The sequence below is a fragment of the Vicugna pacos genome, chromosome 3 (genome assembly GCF_048564905.1).
Source record: "Vicugna pacos chromosome 3, VicPac4, whole genome shotgun sequence".
Classification (NCBI taxonomy): domain Eukaryota; kingdom Metazoa; phylum Chordata; class Mammalia; order Artiodactyla; family Camelidae; genus Vicugna; species Vicugna pacos.
Window position 1 is genome coordinate 82,232,626 of NC_132989.1, and position 25,268 is coordinate 82,257,893.

At 43.5% G+C, this 25,268-nt stretch overlaps 1 long non-coding RNA gene across 8 annotated transcripts in view; it reads left to right on the forward strand.

Annotated features, from left to right (window-relative positions):
* Window positions 1-25,268, forward strand: part of LOC116279526 (uncharacterized) — a 132,829-nt gene that overhangs the window by 30,884 nt on the left and 76,677 nt on the right. For 2 of the 8 annotated variants that reach the window (XR_012071463.1, XR_012071464.1), the window contains exon 3: window positions 10,744-10,874. The exons of the other annotated variants lie outside the window; for them this stretch is intronic. This is a non-coding gene — a long non-coding RNA (uncharacterized lncRNA). The remainder of the gene's footprint in view (window positions 1-10,743; window positions 10,875-25,268) is intronic. 8 annotated transcript variants of the gene reach the window in all.

Genomic DNA, 25,268 nt, shown 5'->3' on the forward strand with positions numbered 1-25,268 from the left:
TAAATCTCACTAGCTCACTAAATTAAATCTTCAATTAAATCATAGTCATTACAGTGGATTAAGACAGATATTGGAAAAATACTACTTTAATTCCAATACTCTCTATCATGATTTCTGACCATATTGGTTATTAGTTATCTATTGCTGCACATGACAAATTATCCCCAAACTTAGTGGCTTAAAACAGTACCCATTTATGATCTCAGAGCTTCTGAGGGTCAGGAATCTAGGCATTGATTAGTTAGGTGTGTTGCCTCAAGGTTCCCTCATGAGGTGGTGAGAGGTCTAACAGGATGTAGAAGAGGATGAGTTTGAGAACTCAAGGCCCTTTCTGTAGCATCACCCCATCAGGGAACAATAGCTCTGTTCTTCTTTACCCTGCTTTGTTGCCATGGTGATCTCCACACTCACAGCAGCCTGAGACAATTGTGTTGAGACTCACCGAAGACGCTCTCCTCGTGATAAACCTCTAGAGAGATTTCAGTGACAGTGCTCGCCAGTGATGCAGGCTGCATTCAGATTATGGCACTGAAGCCTTTGAACGGCAGCAGGAGCTGTCATGGAGTGACCAGAAACAACAACAAAAAAGGAGTTTTATAAAGAAATTCTTTTTTTCTGAACATGGAGTTGAGAGAACGTTCTATCCTTTCTTTCTGTCTTCACTGTAATCGCACCTCTGAGGTTCCGGAAGAAATCTGCCCTGAGCTTCCAGGTTGGGGATGGATTGAGTGGAAAAGAGGGCTGAGGCATGAACTAAATGAATATTTCTTTCTTTTTCTGTTTCTCAGAATTGTAACCAGGGAGGGTGGGATGGGGAGGCTGGAGATGGTGTCTTTTATCTGAGAGGTCCTTCCTTCTCTCTGGATGCTAAGGCATAGCAATACAGAATCAAACTGATCTGTAAGTTCAAAAAAGGAGACTGAAAAGGCCAAAGAATGATTCTGGATACCTTGAAATTAATGATGAAATTATTTAAAATAAAATAAAATATTTTGGATTGCTTAAAAGTAATAATATGCCCTTACCTTTTTATTCTTTGTTTTCAGTGACTGCTGACCATTTTTAGTGAGGGGTCTCTGGAATGCAAGGGTCTTGCCTCAGAGAGATGTTAATAGAACTTCTACTCAGGAATAAGTTCTTGAAAGGACTTGAAGTTTTCTTTCAGGGCAGGCATTCCTGCCTGCTTTCCTTCTCCCCTCCCTCCAGTCTTTTCTTCCTTTCTTCCTGTGTTGTGGTTCATGAAGCCTTTGAGCTCTTTGGATGATATGGATCAGGAAGTGGAGACTATTATGTGTTGCCAGCGGGACTCTCAGCTGATAGCTGGGTTTTGGGGAAACTCATGGAGAGCTGAATCATCAGGCTCCTCTTTACCAAGAGGCTGGTAAAGCCTGACCTCACAAAGCCCTCGGGGGGTAAGGATGCTGCTGGAACCTCACGCCCCACACCTGCCAGCACCCCAGCGGCTGGACGCAACATCTCTCCGCCCGGTGCCCCTCCTTCCCTGTGGTTCTGCCGCCCTTGGCTTCTGCTTTTCTTTGTGTCTTCTTGCTTTTCCCCTCACTGCTGACTCTCCTCACATGTTCCACTTCCAATTCTGAGGCCAGGTCTAATCAGCCTCCTAATTATCATCATCTCTGTTCACAGAGCTCTTGGTGTACGATCACATCACAGGTCCCGGCCAATCTGGGAACTGGTCATTTCTGTGTCAGAGAGGGTCACAGGGCCAGAACGCTGCCGATCCTCCTGGAATTACTGCCTGGCGGCTCCTTTCCTCGGTAGGGTGGTTTTTCCCCAATAGGACCGGGAGGTCTCATGTAATAACTCTCTGCCATGAACACTCTTTTCAAATGAAACACCCATGGTTTCCACTGTGTCTTCTCCCACAGGTTTTAATCTGACATAAGAATGATCACTCATTTACTTTGTGACACTCCCTTGAAGGAAACATTCAAGTGGGTTAGGCAAGACTATTTCTTTACTCACAAAGGAAAGCTATTACAAGTAAGAGAATGTCAATGGATTTTAGAAAGTGTAGGTGAAACTTCCGCTAATCTCGCCCTCGATTGCCAGTTGCATTTAGCTGATCTCTTCCTCGGTGTGTGAGTGGACATTGGACAAGAGACTGACGAGCTTATGCATGGACACCACCACCCTCTGTTCAGTCAATCAGGTCCACCAAACAATCCATCCAAAATGGATTAAATTATAATGACCTCCAACTGTGGATGAAGCTCTTTCCTTACAGGTGTTTCTCACCCCAGGTCAGTTTGCTCCCAACTTCCTTGCACCCCTGGCCGGGAGGCAGCGCAGCACGGAAGAGGCAGAGCGGGCAGAGCGGGCAGAGCGGGCAGATGAGGCGCGCGTGGCTGGCTTGGGCCTTGTTTCTGTACTTCTCCAGGCATGACGGCTTCCGTGGCTTGCTCGGGATCGGGAAGGATACCATTTGGGAAAACATGCTTTCCTTTGGAAAATGACTGATAGGGGGAATTATAATACTTGAAAAGTCAGCCATTTTGAGAGACTTAGCAGAGTTTCCTCCTTGACCTAGTTTCAAGTCCTCTGCTGTGTTGCCCAGTTTGGCCGTTAAGATTTAGGTTGCTATTACAGGCCTTCAGTTTAATTTGCTCCAGAGACCAACGTCCCAGCGTCTGGTCCACAGCAAGTGACAGACCTCAATGGCTCAAGCTGGCCTCAGTGTAACCAGTAGACCACTTTTCACTAAGGCAGCCAGCTTGGAGCCCTGCGTTTTAAATGTGAGCTCATCCTTATACAGTGAGAGAGAGGGTAGATTTCTGTGAACTTGTGTTCTACACCTCTATTTATACATCCACATGTTTTCTGCTTCCCTTTAAGATAACAGAAACCTGCAGCTAAAACCACAAGTTGTGTAAATGACCTCATTTAAATTGCTTGCTTCTTCCTCTCCTTCAAGATTGTATTTAAAGAGTTACAAAAAAATTGGGACAGGAGGAGATGCAGGTGGAAATTTCAGATCTGCTGTTGAAAACACAAAACAGTGAAAAAGCATATGGGCAGAGAACTGACTGGGAGAAACACATGATGACCAAATGCCTGTGGATATCTTCTGAATCATTTTATATTGACTTCTGTTTCTGAGTTCTGGTTTAAAAGTCACCATCATCTGCATGAGGTGGGAGCATCTTACAGTGCAGAGTCTCAGGTCCAAGTCTGCATTTTCACAAGTTTCCCAGGTGATTCTTAGGCACTTTAAAGTTTGAGAAGCACTGGCCTCAGTACTTTGTCGTCACAACAACCTGGTCGCTTTCATTCTAATTGAATTAGGTTTTTTAATCCAATCCAGTTGCTCCCTGCTCAGTGGTCTGCAGGTCTCCCCTGTTGCCTGACAACTTGAGCCCAAGTTTTCAGCATGGCCACAAAGACTGGGCACAGTATCTACTACCTGTGTTTCAAACCTTGCCTCTCATTGCTCCTTTGTATACACATTACCTCCAACCAGACTAGGATACTGCCTCCAGCAGTGAACGTGTGTGCCTGGCCACACTCACATGTGACGTGCCTTTTCTAACGCTGCTCTTTTCCTTTCCTCTGTGCGTGCCAACATCCTGTTAAGTCTACAAGGACCGTATGAAACCGTCTATCCTTTGTGAAGCCTTTCCACAAACAGACAGGGTTCCTCTCTCTCTTTGAACTCCTGTAACACTTGGTTTATAGCTCTTTTATGGTCTTCTAATCATGTTTTGTTTTACTCACAGAATGCTCATCTGAGCTGTTTCTTCCTCTCCTACCCCTGCTCCATATTGTAAGATCTTTGTAACGGTGACCACATCTTAACTCATAACTGTCTTTCCTTCGTTGGAGAAATGTCTGTTTAGGTCTTCTCCCCAACTTTTGATTAGGTTGTTTGGGGATTTTTTTGGTGGTGTTACTGTTATTGAGTTGTATGAACTATTCGTATTTCTGGAAGTTAAGCCCTTGCCAGTCACATCGTTTGTAAATATTTTCTCCTAGTCCATAGATTGTCTTTTCATTTTGTGTATGGTTTCTATGCTGTGCAAAAGCTTGTAAGTTTAATTAGGTCTCACTTGTTTATTTTTGCTTTTATCTCTGTTGCCATGGCAGACTGACCTAGGAAAACATTGCTATGAGTTGTGTCAGAATGTTTTCCCCATGTTCTTTCCTAGGAGATTTATGGTGTCCTATCTTATGCTAATGTGGGTATAGAGGGAACATTTCTCAGCATCATAAAAGCTATTTATGACAAACCCACAGCCAACATAATAATCATAGGTGAAAAGTTGAATACTTCCTGTTAATCTGGAACAAGACAGGTACACCCCCTCTTACCACTTCTATTCAACATAGAATTGGAAGTCCTGGCCACAGCAATCAGATAGGAAAATAAACAAAGGGATCCAAATTGGAAGGGAAGAGGTAAAAGTGTTACTACATGCAGACGACATTATCCTATATATAGAAAGCGCTAAAGATTCCACAGGAGAACTACTAGAGCTGATAAACAAATTCAGCAAGCTAGCAGGTTACGAGAGTGACATACAGAAATCTGTTGCATTTCTATACATTAACAATGAACTATCAGAAAAGGAAGTGAAAAATAACCCCTTTTAAAATTGCATAAAAAAATAAAATACTCAGGATTTATCCCTTTGAGCAGGTAATTTGAACTCTCTAAGCCTCAATTTTTCACATAATAAAATGGGACACAGGACATTTATCATGGTGCCTAGTACACAGAAAACACTTAATAAACAGTAACTATTCTGATAATTTCAAAAATAATCATGAAAATTGTGATTGAATTGATAGGACCATCTATTTTATTATTCTAAGATCTTAAGATGATACCTAACTTGCTGCGTTCAATGCTTGTCTTCTATGGCATATAGTAGGGGGAGGGCATAGCTCAAGTGGTAGAGCGCATGCTTAGCATCCACAAGGTCCTGGGTTCAATCCCTAGTACCTCCTCTAAAATAAACAAATAAAACTAATTACCTCACCCCCAAGAAAAAAACAAAAAATCCACACACAAAAAAAGAACACATGGCATATAGTAGTGGACAGATCTGAGCCCACATGAGGCGCTTCTTATGTGCAGTTGGATAGAGTTTTCCCCATTGACTCAGTTATAGAAAAATACGATTTTCCTCTTTTTATTTTTCTCTCACACCATATATAAATTTCCCTGAATAATTTATTATCTTTAAATCAAATTGTACACAGAATAGCACCCATAGTTTCCAGCTACTTAAAAGTAAGAAAAAGCCATGTGGAATAAAGTAAATATAGAAAATTTATTGTTATCCTGAACACTGACAAATAATGAAGGTAGAGCGGGAAAATAATTCAGTTATGCCGTTATCAACATCACCGTTTTCCACTAGTGATACTGCCATGGTGATGGAGGAGCCAGTTAGCAGAGCAAAATCTTTTTCTCGTGTGCTTGGCTTATTCTGTCACCTGTCATGTTGGAAGAAGCAGCAAGTTGACAGCTCAGCAGTTTTAACACAGAAATCTTAAGTTGATGGATTTTTGCTTTCTTGAAAACATCTGTCATTGACTAGCCCTTCTTTCTCTGACATCACAATTTTCAAAATAATTTGCCTTTCCTTTCCATCCTCCAACTTTGCTCATTCTCTCTGGCCTCAGATCTTTGTTAAATGAAATCATCTTCTCATCTTTCATGTTTGTTATTTTCTTATTAGATTTCCGACTCTTTAAGTGTATTATTTAATACTTCCCGTGACATCAGTGACTTCACTGCCCCTTTGGACTTTCTTCAGTTTGTCTCTTCTGTTAAAGTACATGACCCTGAAAAGAGGATTTTAGGCCTTTGTCTGCTGGCAGCTCCCACCAAGAAGTGCTTCACGTTATCCATGTCATTGGAGAGGCCTAGAAATTTGTAGGGGGAGAAAATGAAGCCAGTGTGACCCTACTGAGTCAAAAAGAAAGGATTAGAACATTCTCTGGGGCTCTAGAAACCTGTTTTATCTCCTGCCTGCTGTCGTGCTCTTCCATTGGTGACAGTGCCTCACTTTCCTTTGCGGTGGCCCCTCTCCCTCTCTCAGGCTATGTGATCAGGTGGGCCTGACCTCCTCCCCTCTCTAGACGTTGGCGCACGGCTCAGACCTGGCCAGTGAAGCCCCCGGCCAGAGCTCTCTCCGCACCCGTGTGTGAGGCGTTTCTCCAGCTCAGGTGGCTAAGCCAGTAAGACGTAAGCTGGAGCTGCTACTGTCTGTCCTGGTCACCAGGGGGGAGCTCACCTTTGGATGAAGCCATAGAGAGAGAGGCAACGCTGAGATGGACTGGGAGTGACTAAGGCCTTATGACCCACTAGGCTCAAAATCAGTTTTTCGTTACTTGAGAGATTGAAATTCCTAGCGTAAGCCAGTTTGTATTCCTGTCGCTGTGAGCTGAACTAGTCCTGTCTGATATAAGTAGCTTTGATTCATTCTTAACTATCCATGGCATGGAAAGTTAAGGAGGAAATGGGGTGCTTCTGAATTTCCCACGTGGGTTAATCACGTAGGAACCCTAGGAGAGTCTGGCTTTGCCCTGATTACACAGACTTGCGAGCAGTTGAAAGCAGTGGTAAAAGCAATAGCTTTTGGAACAAAGAATACTTGATTTCAAATTCTCTTTCTGCTGCAGCCTCATAGGACTGGAGGAGCCACCGTGGCGACCTCACCACGGAGTCCTATCTACCGCCACTGAGATCACAGACGGCGCACTCTGTAGACACACGTGACTCACACAGCCAAACACCCGAATCCAGCCGTGTCACTCCCTTTCTAAAACCCCTAAACAGCTACTCATTGTCCGAAGTTCTAAATAAAGCTCTTCCCCCTGAGCCGGATAGCCCACTGATGGCCACTGAAAGACAGAGACTTTGTGCACATTGCATAAAGGTATACGGGGAGAGGCTGAGTTACAAAAAGGCCCTTTCCTGGGTGGATGCAGAAATTTTATGCTGCACCTAGACAACACATCCTTCTTCCGCAGGGCCCCCCTCACCTCCACACGGCACTTTTGTCGCTTCTCTTAGACAGGGCGCAACCATCCTACCTTCTGGCCATGGAGGACTTCCTCCACCTCTTCAAAAGCCTAGCAGCTTTCCTCATTCTGGCCCTGTTGTTGAAATCTGTTTTCTCATCTGGAAGCTTTCTCACGTCCTTGATACCTGGAGAACACCTACTTCGGAGGCAGGTGTGAGCGCTTCTCCTAGGACGCCTTCCCTGACCACGTCTAAGTGCCCCCTTAGCATCCTATACTTAGCTCTCCCATGACAGTCATCAAATATTATTTTTGTTGTGATTTCTTTGCTAAATCAGAGTCAGGAAGAACTGTGTACATGTATGAGGTGGGGGTGAGGATGGGTTTGTGTGTTTATGGCCTGTAATATAATAGTGGCCAAGAATCGTTGAGTCTTTACTATGTATCTAATGAAAATGCATTAGTTCGTTTAATCCTCAGAACAACTGTATGAGGTAGTACTGTCACTGTCCCTTTTACAGAGGAGGAAATGGAGACAGGAAGAGGAAGCTGCCCAGATCGCACAGGTGGCTGAGGGGAGAGCTGGGGTTTGAGCCTGGACTGCTCGATGCACAGTGCTCCGAGGGGCCCCCAGGCTCTCACCGCAGGCTGTGGGCTGGGTGGAGGTTGGGTTGGTGCAGTGCAGTGGTGTAAGATTACCTTGCATTTTTCATCGGTCTTTACCTAATCCCATAGGACAGGATGGTGTACGCCAGTAACTACGATGTTTTCTAAGAAGGCATTGACTATCAGTTGGCCCAAACTCCAGGGAAGACCATCCACCGTGGTCAACCTCATCCAGCAAGACAGTTGCCATCTTTCCCTGAGAACTTCCCCACAGCCTGGTCACAGGGGGGCGCACGAAATGGGGCACAGAGTGCTCACTCTCCTGCAATGTCCTTTCATCTCTTCTTACATAGAAACAGAGGCCCTAGCTGGTCACATGGCCAGTGAAGGGCATATAGGTCAGCTTCCCTTGCAGCTTGGTGTGGCCAGGTAATCACTTTGTGGCCAACTGGATATGAGAGGAAGTGAGGCATGTAATGTCTAGGTTATGCCTCCATTGTCATGCAGGAAGAAAATATTAGAACAGATAGTATAAATTTTATCTAAACATAGTTTTTATGGTTTAACTGATGTTTAATAGAGATTGATAGTAGTACATGTATTTTGATGAAGAGATGTGGGTGTGCATGATCAAAATCTTATTATTTATATGGGTGAGAATTTTTTTTTAATTTGGAGTCCACTGGGCTAAGTGACCTCTCATGATGCTTTCCAGTGATTTTTTTAAACCAGATTTCTCATCAGAGCCGAGATGGGCAGAGAGCTTAGTAGAGTGCCATCTGGTGGTGACTCCTTCAAACTGCAGTGTCAGTCTCATTGTCCTGGGGCTCGCGTCTGTCGGCTGTAGGCAGGTCTCCCTTGCAGTCTGAGGAGAGGGTTCCAAGGAAGAAGCAAGTGAAACCTGTCTGGGCCAAGGAAACAAAAGTATGGAGGAGGCATAGACACACAGGAGAGAGGACAGAGAGAAGAGGGAGGCAGGTGGATACAGAGGGACGACAATAAAAATCTGTACTTAAAAGACACAGTGTGACTAAGACAGAAACATGTTGCCAAAAGGATCATGCCCCCTGGGTTCTACTTACCCAGGTTCATCATCAAACACCAAGAGGCCAGGATGGAGGGCGCCTGAGCGCTCCTCTTTCTCTGGGGCCAGGTGTCATCACAGAATAGAGAGACCTTAAAGCTAAACGTTTTTATCAGCTCCCTGATTAAAAAAAAATTATCTTCCAAAAACAAACGCTTGGTACCTATCCACAGAGAGCAGAGCCTGAAGTCCTCTCCTCTGCCTGAGGAATGACGTGCTGTTTCCTGCTCTTGATCCTCCTCCTCCTTGACCCACCACCCCTCTGGGGGAGTTCTGGCCGCGAGAACGTTAGAACAGACAGCGTTTTTCCTGGCAGCGCAAGGTCACTGGCTATAACGCCAGAGGAGGCTGCTCCTTGGGAAAATGGGACCGAACAATGACAATTACTTCCCCACAGATGCCCGTGTCCTTTATCTGCCCGCTGTGGAGGGAAACAGCAAAGATGACATTTGAATCGTCCTGGGATGAGGTGTCAGGACTGTCTGGTTTTGATGAGGATGCACTGGAGAACCAAGAGCGGATGGCTTCTCACTACAAGTGTCCCCTCCTCTTTATAGCACAGAGGGATAAAATAAGCCACGAAGAACAGGCGAAGGAATGCAGGCAGGGAAAGAAGGGAAGTTATGTCTGAGGGAGGAAGGGCAGGTGGGAGGGATCCGCACAGCAGGAGTTCCCTGTTTTCAGAGGCAGAGAATTTCATCAGAATAACAAGTAGGGGTGGGGAGGGCCCAGCAGAAACAGTCACCTTCAGAACAAAGAGACAACAAAGATTTTAGGATGTCAGGCTTCTGTGGTGGTCCCGTGGGAGTCTGCAGGCGAACAGAGGCAGCAGGTTGGCAATTTGGTCTTAAAAAAAAAAAGAGGAGCTGGTCAGGAGCAGGTGCTGGGGGTTCCCACCCAGAGTGTCCAGATAAGATTCTTCAGTGACTCACCTTTTGGGAGTCACCAAAGGGGGTGGGTTAAAGCTGGCTGAAATGTGCTAACAGAGCCTCCTGCGTGTCACGTGACGGAGGGCTACTGGCTCTGCTGAGTGTGGGTGGGAGGCAAGACGAGGTCAAGGTGACCCCAAGGGTCTGCTCACTGAGCTTTACCATAGTCGCCTTTAATGGGAGACAGTGATGTGGGGGGAAGGAGGCAGGATCTGGATCTGGGGGACCACCTCTCTCGTTAGCTTCGTAACCCCATATGTGTCGCATATGTTCTCTAGCCTGATCTGCCTGATTTCTTTATCTGCAAAGTGGGTATACTAGTCCTGGTTTCACCACTCATTTGTTCCTGATAGATTTATACAGCAGCAACCAAATGCCCATCACTCTGTTCCACACTCTGACTGTAAAGTGAATCGGCCCTGCCCTGTGTCCAGTGCTCCCCCGGCATCACGCACTTTAAATGTATCACCCACCGCCACAGCCCTCAGCAGTCGTGTTATCATCACCTCTATTTAACAGGTGAAGAAGCTGAGCAGGTGGTTAAATGCCATGCCAGGGGCACACAGTGGCCAGGAATGGGAGAGTCTGGGTTCAAACCCAGCAGCTGGCACCAGAGTCCAAGCTCCCACCCTCTGCTCTGCTTCGTGGTAATCACAGGCTTGTCATTTCATCTGCAGGAGGGAGGTGCTTGACTGTCTGTCCCCTGAGGTTGCCTCCAGGCCTCGGCTTCAGGAGCCCATCATGCAGTGCCTCAGGGTTAGCAAGAGCTGCCTGCAGCCGGGCGTAGCCACTGCATTCTGCGCAGAGTGTGGGAGCAGACATCCTCCCCAGTTTCCTGCCACTTTCCAGGCTCTCGGCTGGTCCTCCTTTGTCGTGGCTGGGAGTGGACACAAAAACAGTGTTGATCTGAGCACAGAAGTGAGTTGTCATAGCTTTTCTGAGAAGGCAGGACTGCCTAGGAGAATCTAACATACTTTTTTTTAAAACTGTGCTCAATTTAATCTCATTTTACTAAAACTATGGTTAAAGGGCTGACGCAATTATATATTCTGGTTGCCCTGAAATCCAGGTCAATAAACTACTAGTAGAGACAAAAATGATAAAGTCCAACGTTGATGGTTTTGTCTTTTTCAGAGCTGGTTAAACGTGCCCTAGAACCCGGCTGGGCTGCCGGCCTCCACCACTCCCGTCCGGCCAGGGAGCTCCCTCTAGTGGCTATTCTGAGCAGGTTCTTTTCATTTCCAGCCCACCAAGTTTAGAAACAGGTAATTCCAAAGACAACTGGAGAAGTTCCTAGATCTCTTTTAATTCTTTTGTTGATAATGATAGTTGCTGACTTTTTTGAACACTTGACATCTACCAGATCCTAGATGTATTAATTCTCACAATGGTCTCCCGTTTTATGAATGAGGAAATGGAGGCACAGAGAAGTTACTATTGTCTCAAGATCACGCAGAGGAGTCGTGGAGCAGGATGACAATGAACAGCCATATTCCAAAGCCCAGCCCTGCCCTCTCCTCCCTTCCTGAGCCGTGTAGGGCCCAGAATACCAGTGTTGCCGCATCCGCGACTTGGCCTTAAGCAGAGGGACACTCAACGGATTCTGTAATTAGTACTTGGATTTCTTTGTGAATCATCACTTTAAACAAACTTGTAGCCTCATTGGCTGTTAAAAGATGGTTTACTTTACAAGGAAAGCTCCCTGGGCAAGGTTCTGCGCTGGATTTTGCTACTGTAGCAAAAAGCACTTTACACTTAAAGTATCTTGTATTCTTCAGTTTCCTCAGGTCTAATATGTAAATAGCACATTATCCCTACTTTTCCCCCCTACAGATCATAAGTTCTGTAGACAAACTTAATGGATCATTTGGTTTTTGAAAGACCTTCTATTAAATAAGAACCAGAAGCTACTTTTCCCTCTGTTATTTGGAAAGTTAGATTCCTGAGATCTGAAAGTGTGCTGTTTGGAAGCCACAAAGAATCAGGCTTGCATCTGACTGTTTGTTAGCAGCAGTCTGACCTGGGCAGGCACTTAAAAGTCCTGGACTCCAGTTTCCTTATCTATAAAATGAACTCAACTAGGTGAATTTGAACCTTCCTGTTAGCTGAAATATTAGGTGTTGGTGGGTTATAAGAGTAAAGATACTAAAAAATACCATAATGATGAAAAAGTGTTGATAACTTGTTTCATGCAGGTGAGCACCACCTGCTTTCCTAGAGCTGGGTAAGATAAACTTGTTATCTAGCTCCCTATGTGAAATGAGCTGGTTGGCTTGGGGTCCTCAGTAAGGGATCTCAAGGTGAAGATGAAACCCCCCATCCGGTCTCTGAGCAGTTCACATGAACACAAATAAATTAGGATACATTTCCATTCTTTGGCTAAAACTCTGATATGCACATGGTCACACACTTTCTTCTGTTATTTGTATATCATAGAAACCCACAGCATATGGGTAATAATGTAGGTGACCAAGCTATTTAAAAGGAGTTTTCTCCTTTTTCTTAATTTGAGACACAGTCAGCCTCCTCTGAAAAGCACCAAAGCCCAGACTCAGAGCTGTGCACTGTCTGGATCCGCCTCAGTAGAGTGTGGGTGAGCGCGAGATATCAGGAATAGAGCTGCTTCTGAAACCACTACAGAAGGGGTCAGGCCAGGGCCGAAGGGAAGAAGAGGAGGATATTTGGATCTGGGCCTCCTGGAGACCATGTAGTAAGCAATTCTATTTTCCTGATTCCCAAGTGATCCGTTTCTACAAGGATTATTTTTTAAGTTGAGTTACATCAGATCAATTTTAATGACTGGAATCAAAGGAAGCATTTTCTGGTGCAGGAACAGGAAGCATAAAGTCAGGCTTAACCTGTGGTTGGAAGATGGGGGAGAATCAGCCAGAAGTCAAATGTTCAGGTGTCCAGGAGAGGGTGGCATCACTCAGGGTTTTCAGTTGCCAACACCAGAACTCAGCTTTGGCTTAGAATTCTTGCAAGGGCTGAAAATGCAGGCTTTGAGCCTAGACAGCCGGGAACTGGCCATGCCTGCAGGCTCCCTCCCCAGGATGATTCCACCTGGCTCATCACTTTGCTTTTGCTTTTGCTTTCCCATCTTCAGATTCAAACTCTCGCGTGGATGCCCCCAGACGGCGGAGTCCAGGTCCCAAGCCTGTACCCTAGTTGCAAGGGAAGCTGGGAAAGTGAGCACTGGGCCTCTGTAAAGAAAGCTGTCTTTCTCCTAGGGGGTGAGGGATTCTCCAAACCAAATGTATTAGGTTCTTGGCATGCTCAGCTGAGATGATTCAAGAATTTCATGAAAAACTACTTTAATTGTAAAGATGTGGAGAACAATAGGGAAGACCAACAAATTCTCCGGGGCCATCAACAGTCAGAAGCCATTATCACCCTCAGACCTGAAAGGATAGGGAGCTACCAGTGCAATGTGGTAAATCTGTAGCTGCAGGAGTTGTGGCTTCATGACGAGGAAGGCAGCCATGATTGGCTTGTGTCCTGGCATCTGGGGAGCTGGGGCAATACATACCCTGATTCGTCTCCATTTTTTCAGTCTTCCGTTGGCACCTCCCATTGACTGAACACACCAGGAAGCTAGCAGTCCAGAGAACCCATGGTGCAGTCCTTGGAGGTCTGCCTTTCAAGCACAGAGCCAGGTGAAGAGAGGTAGATTGGATGGGAGGAGCAAATGGAGACTATCCGACACTTAGGAAGGGAAGTCAAAGGAGGAGGCCGCCTCACTGTCATTAAAAAAAAAAGAAAAAAAAAGTGTTCCCTACAAAGTTGAGGGAAAGGGGCTCAAATAGAAACTCACATAGTGCTAATGCCAGCAAGCAGATCTGATTTTACCTCTTCCTTCCCAATTTGGATCCCTTTTATTTCTTTTTCTTGCCTGATTCCTGTGGCTAGGACTTCCAGTACTGTGCTGAATTGAAGTGGGGAGAGTGGACAGCCTTGTCTTGTTCTCAATCTTAGAGAAAATGCTTTTTACTTTTCACCATTGAGTATGATATTAACTGTGAGCATCTCACATATGACCTTTATTATGTTGAGCTATATTCCTTCTGTATGTAATTTGTGAGAGTTTTCATCATGAAAGATACTGAATTTTGACAAATAATTTTTATGCATCTACTGAAATGATAATATGATGTTTATCCTTCAGTCTATTAAAACAATACATCACATTTAGTGATTTGCATATGTTGAAACATCCTTGCATCCCAGGGATAAATCTCACTTGATCATGCTACGTGATCCTTTTAATGTGCTCTTGATTTCAGTTTGCTAGTATTTTGTTGAGGATTTTTGTATCTGTGTTCATCAGGGATATTGGCCCATAATTTTCTTTTCTTGTAGTGTCTTTGTCTGGCTTTGGGATCAGGGTAATTCTGGCTGCATTGACTTGAGTTTAGAAGTGTTTCTTCCTCTTAGGCTTTTTGGTAATGTTTGAGAATTATCAGTGGTCATTCTTTAAATGTTTGGTAGAGTTCACCAGTGAAGCCATCTGGTCCTGAACTTTTATTTTGGGAGAGATTTTTTATTACTGATTAAATCTCATTGCTCATTATTGATCTGTTCAGATTTTCTATTACTTCATGATTCAGTCTTGGTATGTGGCATGTTTCTAGGAAATTATCCATTTCCTCTAAGTCATCTAACTTGTATAATTGTTCAATGAGTCTCTTACGATCTTATGTATTTTGTGGTATCAGTTGTAACGTCTCCTCTTTCATTTATAAGTTAATGAGTCTTCTCCCTTTTTCCTTATTTAATCTAGATAAAGGTTTATCCATTTTGTTTATCTTTTCAAAAAGCCAACTCAATTTATTTTATCTTTTCCGTTGTCTCTCCAGCCTCTAGCTAATTTCCTCCTGCCAACTTTGGGCTTAGCTTGTTCTTTTTTTCTGATTCCTAAAGGCTTAAATTTAGGTTGTTTAGCTGAGATTTTTCTTTCTTAATGTAGGCATTTATCATTATAAACTTTTCTCTTAGAACTGCCTTTGCAGCATCCCATAAGTTTAGTATGTTGTATTTTCATTTTTGATTGTCTCTATTTTTTTTAATTTCCTTTTTAAGGACCTCTTTGACCCCATTGGTTGTTCAAGAATGTGCTGTTCAATTTCCACATTTTGGTGAATTTTCCAGCTTTCCTCCTATTATTGATTTCTGGTTTCATACCATTGTGTTTGGAAAAGATACTTGATATTGCTTCTATTTTCTTAAATTTGTTAAAATGTATTTTGTGAGCTAACATCTTGTCTGTCCTGGAGAACGTTCTGTGTGGCATTTGAGATGAATGTATATAGTACTGTTGGGTGCAATGCTCTGTACATGTCTGTTAGGTCCATGTAGTATAAAGTGTAGTTCAAGTCCATTATTTCCGTGTTGATTTTCTGTCTGGATGATCTACCCATTGTTGAAAGTGGGGTACTGATGTCCCCTATTCTTATTGCTCTGCTTTCTGCCTTCAGATCTGTTGACTTTGAATGTCTGGTAGAGAGCTCCAGAGTCATTCTGAGCCCTGAGGATGCATGAGTTGGAAAGGGACCCTACCATAAGATGCTCTGAAAGGAGAACTCATCATCTTGAGTGGAGCTGGATGTCAGTCCAGAGTCATTCCAAATGTCCTAATGACAAGTGAATGGGGCCTAGATCAAGGAAGCAGCAATGAAAATGGACTGAAAGGCTGGATTTTAAAAGCTGTGGATTCGTGGCCACCAGTCATAGGTGCCACCTCCTTAGTGAATAGTAACTTAGCAGGAAAAGGGTCAGAAAAAAATTGAGATGTCTAAGGCCTCAGCACTTTGTAGCTAGGAGAATTTTGATGTCATTAATAGAAAGAGGTCAAGAAGAAAACTGAAAAAGGTGTGCTGATAGTTATTGTTGAGGTTACAAATGTAATCTTCTGCAGAAAGATGCATAGTTCCTGCTTCTAGGAAAGATAGGGTACACACATACATAACTGGGCAAAGAATTTGGAGATGGTAAGTGCCATCTGAGTGGTACCCAAAGAGATGCTATGGAAATCTAGAGGAGATGAAATGCTTTACTTCAGGGAGAGTCAAGGAAGGCTGACATAGGGAGCCAATTGGTCATATGTAATAAAACTGAAAGTTACATATAGTCAACAACCTGCAATTTCACTTATAATTTTACGCTTTAGAGAAAAATCACTTTTATGTATATATGGATACATATACAAGAAAATGTAATGAGCAAAACTGAAATCTCTGTAAATGTCCATCTACAGGAGAATTGATAAAACATAGTGTTTCACACAATAGAATGCTATATACCTATTAAATTAAATTAAGTAGCACCACATGTGTTAACATGGGTATATCATAAACATATTAATAATGAGAGAATAGAGTAGATTTGCCAAGATCCCATCAGAAAACGTAAGATTCTGATGTCTGATGGAATTTAACTGAAGATAATTCAATGAAGAGACTGTATTCAGAGGTGTGGATGGGTAAATGGAATCAGAGGGTTGGTAAAACACTCGGGAAGTCGTAACAAAGGGAAGCTTTTACCACTTCTAGACTTGAAGTGATGAAGCGAGTTTATGGTGCCTGGTTAGAGATGAAGCCATAGAAGAGAGCCTGCTGGGAGGGCTCTGCCAGATAAGCAGCCAGACAGGGAGATAGCAGAGGGGAGAGATATCTTGTATGTATGAGGGTCCTATAGCTGCTGTAACAAAGCTCCAGAAACTTAATGGCTTAAAACTTAAAATTTATTACAGTAATGATGCTGGAGTTTGGAAGTCCAGGTTGGGTTTTACTAGGCTGCAATCCAGGCATCAGCAAGACTGCATTCCCTTTAGAAGTTGTAGAGGACGCTATATTCTCTTGCCTTTTTCAGGTTCTAGAAGCTGCCTTCATTCCTTGGCTTGTGGTCCTTTCTTCCATCTCCAAAGCCACCAGTGTGGCATCTTCCAGTCCCTTGCTCTCACTCTCTCTCTAAATCTGACCCCTTTGCCTTCCTATTATAAGGACCTTTGAGGTTTCATTGCGCTCACCCAGGGAATCCAAAATAATCTTCCTATCTCAAGATCCTTAAATAATCACATTTGTCCCCTTTGCCATATAAAGTAACATATTCACAGGTCCGGAGGACACCTTTGGGGTGATTATTTCTGCCCAATATTTTATACTTTCTCTTCTGCCACTCTGCAATCTCCTGTTGTTGCTTCCCAATGGACAAATCCAACCAGCAGCAGAGGGCAAGGAAGCCTGGGGATGCAATCCATTGCTGTCACTTTTCTGGTCACCGTCATGGAGAAGGACAGAGAATAGACTGGGGGTGGGGCATTGGTGACTAACTACAGAGAAAAAAGCTAGTAATTTAGTGAAATGTATAGAATGATATCACTTATACAAATTGGAAAACCTATAGAACATTAAAACAATGCTACATGCTGTCAATGGTCATACACATAGGTGGTAATAATATTTTTAAGATAATCTTTTCATGGTAGAATAAAATTAGATTTACCAAAAAATTATGAGAATGGTACAGTTAGTTCCCATAAATAGATATCCAGTTTCCCCTGTTATTAACATCTTACATAATATGGAACATTTGTCACAAATAATGAATGGCTACTGATGCATTGTTATTAACTAAAGTCTGTGGTTTATTGAGATTTCTTTGTTATTCCCTAATGTCCTTTCCCTGCTTCAGGATCCATCTAGGACCTCACATGACGTTTAGTCATATCTCCTTAGCTCTGACAGCATCTCGGACTTCCCTCATTTTTGATCAACGATAGTGTTTTAAAAGCGCAAGGAAATCATCAGATCCAGGACATCAGTTACCTCTGGGGTGGTTGAGAGGGACACAGGAGCAGGAGAGGATACCCACGTACTTCAGAAACGTCTGTCATGTTTGATCTCTTGAAGAGACGTGCGACAAAATGTTTAGAATTGATAGTTTGGGATGGAGAGTAAGTTTGTTATGTTATCTTCTGTACTATTCTTTTTTATTTTAACTATTTCAGTCAAAGGATTTGGGGTGGGTAGAGAAGAATGCCCTATGGAGGGAAGAGTGTGAGAAAAGCGGACAGGAGGTTCCCGTAGCCTGAGGAGGGGCGGGCAGTGGTCAGAATGGAGCTGGAGCACAGGGTGGGCGGGTGCTGTGAGGGACATGTGGCTGGAAGGGCGGACTGCGGACCTAGTGAGGATGCTGCTGATGCAGGGAGCATCGAACTGCTTCATCCACTGAGGGCCACGGAGTGGAATTAGCAGGGCTAATCTTTGGAATATGTGGAAGTTGCATTGGAGGAGAATTAAGGCGACAACTCAGCTAGGAAAACAGCACAGAGGTACAGGTGTATAATGATCAAGTCTGCATTTAAAATGTAGCAAGTCCTAATTGTTGACTCTTCTAGTGCTCCGTGTGGTGTCTAATTTCATCCTCCCAACAATCCATTGAGGAAAGGATTATTGTTACCAACTGTCTTTTGCAAATGAGGAAACTGAGACACAGAGAAGTAAAAAAGCTTCACACTGGTGGTCAGCCTGGGAACTGGGGGCACTGGCTAGGAACGCAGCCCGGCTCGCTCCAGCAGACCTGTGCCCAGCGTTCCTGTTCTGTCCCTGCTCCACGCACAGGGCGCTGGGCGAAGCGACGAGAACCAGGCGTTAGGGCTGTGGAAGACGTGGGTGTGGAGGACTTCATGGCTTCAAGTCTCGGTGACCAGAGGCTACGGTTACCCCAGGGAGAAATTTTAAAAATCAGGAGAAAGAGCTGGATTGAGGAGTTGGCTAATAAGAAAAGTTGTGTTTGAGGGGCCGAAGAAAGGTCACGCGGGCAGTTGTAGACGTGGGGACCAGCGGCTCCGGAGGATGAGAGTCAACGCTGTGTGTGTGAGCGGGAGCCTTTTCTTGAGGGAGGAAAGGAAGCGAGAAAAGCGAGAGGCAGGAAGCAATCCAAACTGTAAAGATAGAAAAGGTTTTATAAACGTGGTTCATTAAATATTTAGGAGGCTTTTTACTGAAGTACGTGGTTTCCTCCCACCTTGGTTTGGGCGAGACCGAGTGAGAGGCAGTTTGTCCTTTCCTTTTACAACTTCTGCTCGTGGATGGGGTTCTTGGCTCAGTGTAGTTTCTAGAAGGATGAAGTAGCATCTCTTTGTCCCAACTTACTTCCATATTATTTACATTTTTCCATTCAGCTTGGCTTAGCACTTTACACTTTCATGTAAAGAGAATAATATTCCCTTTCTTTTCAATATTTTTAAAACTATGCCTGTATCAAGGTAAGGTAACTCATAGGAGTTGAAATAAGTTAAAATAGAGTGTTGTGGGCAGAACATTGTTGATGTTTGACTTCCTAAAAGTCTGTCCTTGATTTCAGAGTGGAATTAAGATTTTATGTGCTTTTTCTTCTGTGGCCATGACATGACATTCAGTTTGGATGAATTTTTTTTCTCTAGAATATTCACTGAATGTTAAGCTGAACCTAAAAATGGAGCTGACTATGGTCAGAGTTACACTTACTATGATTGTGTACCAAATTAAATCAAAACTTGGTGATGTCAAACAACAAATTGTTATGATCATGGATTTTGTGGGACAGGAATTCGGACGGAGCACAGCAAGCCTGGGGCCTTATCTGGAAAGCTGGCTCTCAAGCTTGAAGGCTGGAAGGCGTGTTCACTGACCCCCTGGGGGGTGCACGTGGCCGTTGCCGGGAGCAGCAGTCTTCTCACATGGGCTGACCTGGGCTTCCTGCCTGTGTCCACACAAGTCCTAGGAGACAGAGCCAGGCAGAAGCTATACCCTTTTCTGATGACCCAGCCTCGGAAGTCACTTAGCATCACTTCTTCCATATTCCGTTGATTGGAGCCGTCAGAAGTCTGCCCAGCATCAAGGGGAGGGGACACAGACCCCACCTCCTGGGTAAGTGGCAAGGTCCTAGGAAAGCAAGTGGGACTGGAAACACCACTGTAGCTTTTTGAAAAAATAAAATCTGCCACAGTTAGCTTACTGTGGTCACAGGGATCTCATCTTCTTTTCAGCCTATCCTCAATGGCTGGAGAGACATCCCTCACTTTGTATCTCAGTCAGCTGAAAAGTTGTTTTAATAGAAACCTGATAAGAACATGAATGGATCAGTCTAAACCTATTTCCAGTCCTTGAAAAGTAATTTCAAATGTAGATCCTTCAGGAATATCTTTAAAAACAATGAAAATGTCATTCAATCTGCCTCTAAAGAATATTGTTGTCAAGATAATTCAGCATCAGATACTCAGAGATGAGCTGGACCCTGAGGTTGTCTTAGACTTTCTGGATTTAAATTTTCTCACTTGGAAAAGTAAGGCCTGGCTCTGTCCATCTCAGAAATTTGCAAGACAGTGTTGTGCAGTGGAAAGACTGGGAGTTAGAGAGTTTAGAAGGAAACTTTGACACGCTGCCCACATCTTGTCTTGAATAACCACATCATTTTTTAAAACCTTTGTTCTTCATCTGGAGTCGAGAGTAAGGGCCCTGATAGAACCTTCCTCCTGGCGGGTACAAGAGGCTGCCCGTTGGTCAGCAGTACGGGCGGGCTCCTCATGTTACAGCTCCCTCGTGGGGCCAGCTGCCGTGACGGTTCAGCAGCACAGCCCAGGCTAAGCCATCTTGCGCGCTGTGGACCCTGGGGGAATCTGGCGCTGTTGTTACGATGCCCAGTTTTCTAGCTCTCACCTAGCTGAGAAGTTCTGAAATCGTGCTGATGAGATTTCTTGACATGGCGTTTGGGAGATTTTACTCAGTGGGTCCGAGGCTGGATCTGGAACTGTGCACTGCCCCGCCCAGGTGATTCTGAGGCGTCAGATCCATCCAAGGTGGGCATTTCTACCCAGGAGATCCCTAGGGAACTGGCCCCTTGGGCAGTGGAGTCCATGGGGTGCAGTTCTGCTTCATAACAGACCATTGGGGGAGCTCCCCCCGCAAATCTGCAGGCATCTGAGGGTATCAGAATGTTTGCGCATCTGGGAAGGGAGACTGCCTAATGGAAGGTCTGTCTGCAAGGAAGTCTGTTAGCCTCATCGCTGCCCTGGATTTAGTGCATGAGAGGGTTTATCTACAGTATCGATGAGGGAAAGTTTTCTAGCTAATAAAGTAGGAAAATTACCCAGGACTTAATTTTTGTTTGAAAGGACAAATAGTCAAGGAGCAAAACACACTTTGCAGAGGAACAGTTCACATGTCAAGCATCATTCAGACACTCCCTGAGTCCTCTCGTCCAGTGACGGACTTGCTGTTTCTGAAGGAGAGCTGCAGCTGTGAGCCGGCTGCTGCTACGTCCCACAGCACGCCCTGCCTTGCTGGGGAAATGTATGCAGTGATGTCAAGTCGCTGCCACTGAGTTAGACAGTGACAAGAAGTCAGAGGGGACTGATCTTCTTCTCTTTGGGAATCGTATTCCCAGGGCAGTCCTGGAGAACTCAGTAACGGCTATGTTTAAGGAATCATTTTCAGTCTGTAACGTAGTTTTGTCTGCATCCACCCCTCCATATTCTTAATTCTGTGATTTTTAATATTTTTAAATTTTTAGAAACCATTTGCCACTTGCACTGTTCAACAGAAAAAGCTGTATCAATTTTATTTCTCATTTCTTCTCTTTACCCGCACATCATATTCTCAAATAATTTTAAGGATATTGCTGATTATTTTTCCAGCTTAAAAAAAAATCCTCATAATTATACTTGTCCTCACTACCAAAATTTCCTGTTTCATATTTATGTAATAGAATACATACAGAATGCAAATTGAATTTATGGAATGCAAAGAAATTTAGTTTATTATTCATGTATTTCCTTTTTATATTATTTTACATTATAGCCTCCTTTCAGGGTTTAAGGGTTAGTAAGTGATATTTAAATTATGGTCTCACATTACATTCTCATTTCCCTTTGTCAATGACATAAAAAAAGACAGTAATTCTCACTCCGCCCTCTGGTGGAGGCATTTGAGAATACATCTCTCTAGCCTGCTCCCTAGCATGTAGCATTGTAACTAACGTATGTTAAACACTGCGTTGAGCGTTGTGATGGGCATCGCTTCATCTCAGTCTCACAACAACTGGGGATGCTGTTGTAAGGAAACTGATGATCACAGAAGTCAGAAACTAGCATTTGGAGACAAGATTCAAATCCAAGGATGTCCAAATCCAAATCCTATGCTCATTCTCTTATGTCATGCTGCCTCCCATCCAACACCTTCAGCAAAGCAAACACTCTAACAGAACTACGCACTGGGTCTCTGGAGAGCTCTGTGCAGGTTAGACTGTAGGATTCGGTGTCAGAAAGACCTGGCTTTAAGATCCATCCCTGCGCCTTTCTGTCTCTGTCACGTTGGTCACATTATTTAACATCATTAAACCTCTGTATTCTCATCTACAGTTCTCTGTGAGGATAGTGGCCACATTTCAGAGGTCTTTGGTGAGAATTAGAAGAAATCATCCGTAAGCACACAGGCAAGCAACCAAAGCATGGTTAATGTGATGACCATAATCTTGTTGAAAGATACTGTGCAAGCTCAAGTTTGTCGGGCACCTTTTCTTTCAGTTCTTGTCTTTTCTATGACTTCCCAGTAAATTTTAAATGCAACTTCCCTAGTAAAAAGGGACTTTCAGTCTTCTGGCGTCTCGTGCAGCTAGCCCTGGGAACTGACTTTTTTCCCTCCGTGGGTCTAGTATGTGAAAGGGTTGCTTTTGTTTTCAAAGGAAGGCGCAGGTACTCAGGCTCAAATGAGAATACGGTCCCTGGACTTTTGTTTCTGGTATATTTTTCTATTCAAAGTCTTTTAGAAATTCATCTCTTAATAAGAAAAATGTATGAATTTATTAATTTAATGGTTCATTTGTGATTTGGTCACTAACTTCTATCTGGCGCCAAAGCTCGCTAACCAAACGGGCTCATCGTGCTTGAGAAAGGAGTCACCATCAAATGAACTTGTTTGCAGTGAAGGAAACAAAATGGTGTTGGGGGGATGGTTGTTAGGGTGGCAAAGCTCTTTTAAAATGCCCCAGAAACTCATGAAAAATAAATGGTACAATTTTTAAAAGTCCACAACGCTTGGAAGAATGTGGTGAGGCCAGAAGTTTTCTATTACGTCACTGAGTAGGTAAATTGGCATGGTGTTTTGGAAAGCAATTTGATAATTTGTAGTAACAGCTTGAAAGATGTTCATGCACACTGAACTTTCATTTTCAGAAATCTGCCCTAAACAGAGAAGTAAGCAAAGCTTTACCTAAAGAGATGCTTATCATAGCATTACTGATAACCAAAAAGCTGGAAATGAGCAAAGTGTGAATAATGGAGGATTGCTTGTATAAATCATTGTATTTATAGTAAAATGAATTACCAGATAGCCATTAAAAATGTTGGTATGGGAGATGGCTTGAGAAATACTCATAATACACAGTGATAGGTAGAAAAAGAAAACCAAAATACCGAGCTAGCGATACTATGAACTGTCCATCTATCTTCAAATTATGTACATAACATCACATTATAAATGCACTCTTTCCTTTCTAGACCTTTCTCCTTCTCCATAACCTAGCAGAGTTTCCTGTGGCACTCCAGAGCTGTTTCTTGCCTCCAGTGGGTCCCATAATCAAGAATAGATTGTACTTAACCAAAGTGTCTCCACTACTGCTAGAAATTGTCGTGTTCCCATTCTTGTTCCCCCACAGGTTGTTTGGCTGAATAAAGAAAAGATCTTGACCACCAGCAGGGGTACGGATTCAGAAATCGTGGTTGACTCTTTCTAATATGCAGTTGTGTAGTAACATCATTGTTTTCTGGAATTTTTTTTTTTGTCAGTTTTACCAAAACAGCTAGTTCTATACCTGGCTTTAATCTGCACATTAGTCATTTTAAAAAGAGCCAAATATCCCTTCAATAATAAATCATAGTGTTTTAATTCTATTATATATCTTTTGCACTTTCAGCTTTAGTGAATTACAATTATAAGTCAAGTGATAAACTGCACATGCTTACAGTGTGTGATTTGATATACTTTGGCATAGGTACACACCTGTAGTATCAGTTATCTATTGTTGTGTAACAGGTTACCTCCCAAATTAGTGACTTGTAACAACAAGCATTTGTTATCCCACAGTTTCTGTGGGTCAGGAATTTGGGAGCAGCTTAGCTGAGTGGCTCAGGCTCAGGACCTCTCACGTGGTTCCAGCCAGGATGTTCGAATGGCTACACATCTGAAGGTTTGACTGAGGCCAGCGGATCTGCTTGCAAGACGGCTCACCCTCCTGGCTGTTGGCAAGAGGCCTCAGGTTTTTGCTTGCTGTTGACAGGCTGCCTTAGGTTACCTGAGTGTCCTCTCAGTGGCAGCTAGCTTCCCCCCCCACCAGAGTGAGTGATCCAAGACAAAGCAAGCAAGAGGAAACTGCAGTGTTTTGTGACCTGGCCTCTGAAGGCTGTCATCACTGCCTCTTTTCTCTATTTGTTAGAATCAAGTCACGAAGTACAGCCCACATTCAAAGGAAGGAAGATTAAGGTCCACTCCTTGAAGGGAGGAGCATCAGAGAATCTGTGAATTTTAGAACCAGCACAGCCATGAAACTAGAAACATGATCAAGATAATATATCCCATATTAATCAGACTCCAAGTCAAATTATCTGTTACTGTGTTTAATCATATTTCAATTCTGGTGAAGCTACTAAAATTTTGCAAAGTTTTTTTCCAAATACCCTTGTTACCTTGTATTCCCAGAGCACCTTTCAGTCTGATTTATTTTTAGTTTTTCAAAGTTGTTCTTAGAGCAATTGGCACATCTTTTATGCATGAAGCCAGTGAACATTTCTGGCAAGAGAGGTAAAAATTCCTTATTTGGGGGATAAGGAAGGGGAAAGGATGTGGCAGAGGATTAATAAGAACATGTACATACATTATATTTCCTTACGTCAGGCCTTTGACCTCCTCATGGCCTCCCTGGAAAAGATTATTTGGACTTTCTAAAGAAAGATGTTTTTCTGACAAATACTGAAAACCTGTCCTTCTAGCGTGCTTCCCAAGCACATGGAGAACACATTTTCTAGCTCCTCGATTTTCCTGAGAGCAGAGGGTTTTCTATGTCACTGCTGCTGTCACAGGCCCCTGTGTGATGACCACAGCAGCACAAGCTTGGTCACCACCCTCCGTGTGGTGTGCACTTTGTGCCTCAGGCCCTAGGCTGTCTGTTGCACACATATCAGCTCACTGAATTCTTACAGTGGTCGCCCTGTAAGAGAGGGGTAGGTATGGTCCTCATTTTATTTTTTTATGGTAAGAAAATTGGTGAAATTAAGACAATTGCCTGTGGTCATCCATTCAGCTATTTCTCCCCTCTTTGTTCAACAAATATTTTTTTGAGCACTAGCTATGTGTCTAGTACTGTTTTAGGTGCTGGGGATTCTGAAGGAACAAAATAGCTAAAATTCTCTACCTTCAGAATTACGGGACAGAGGTGAGATTTCAACACAGATTGTTCAAAGTCTGCTTTTCTAACCACCATATCAGTGGTTCTCAAACTTTTATGGGAATAAATATCACCTGAAAAGCTTCTTTTTAAGGTACATTTACTCCATGGAGGTTTTAATTCAGAGGCCCAAGAATCTGCAGTTTTATCAACCATCATAAGTGGTTCTAAGTGGTCCGTGG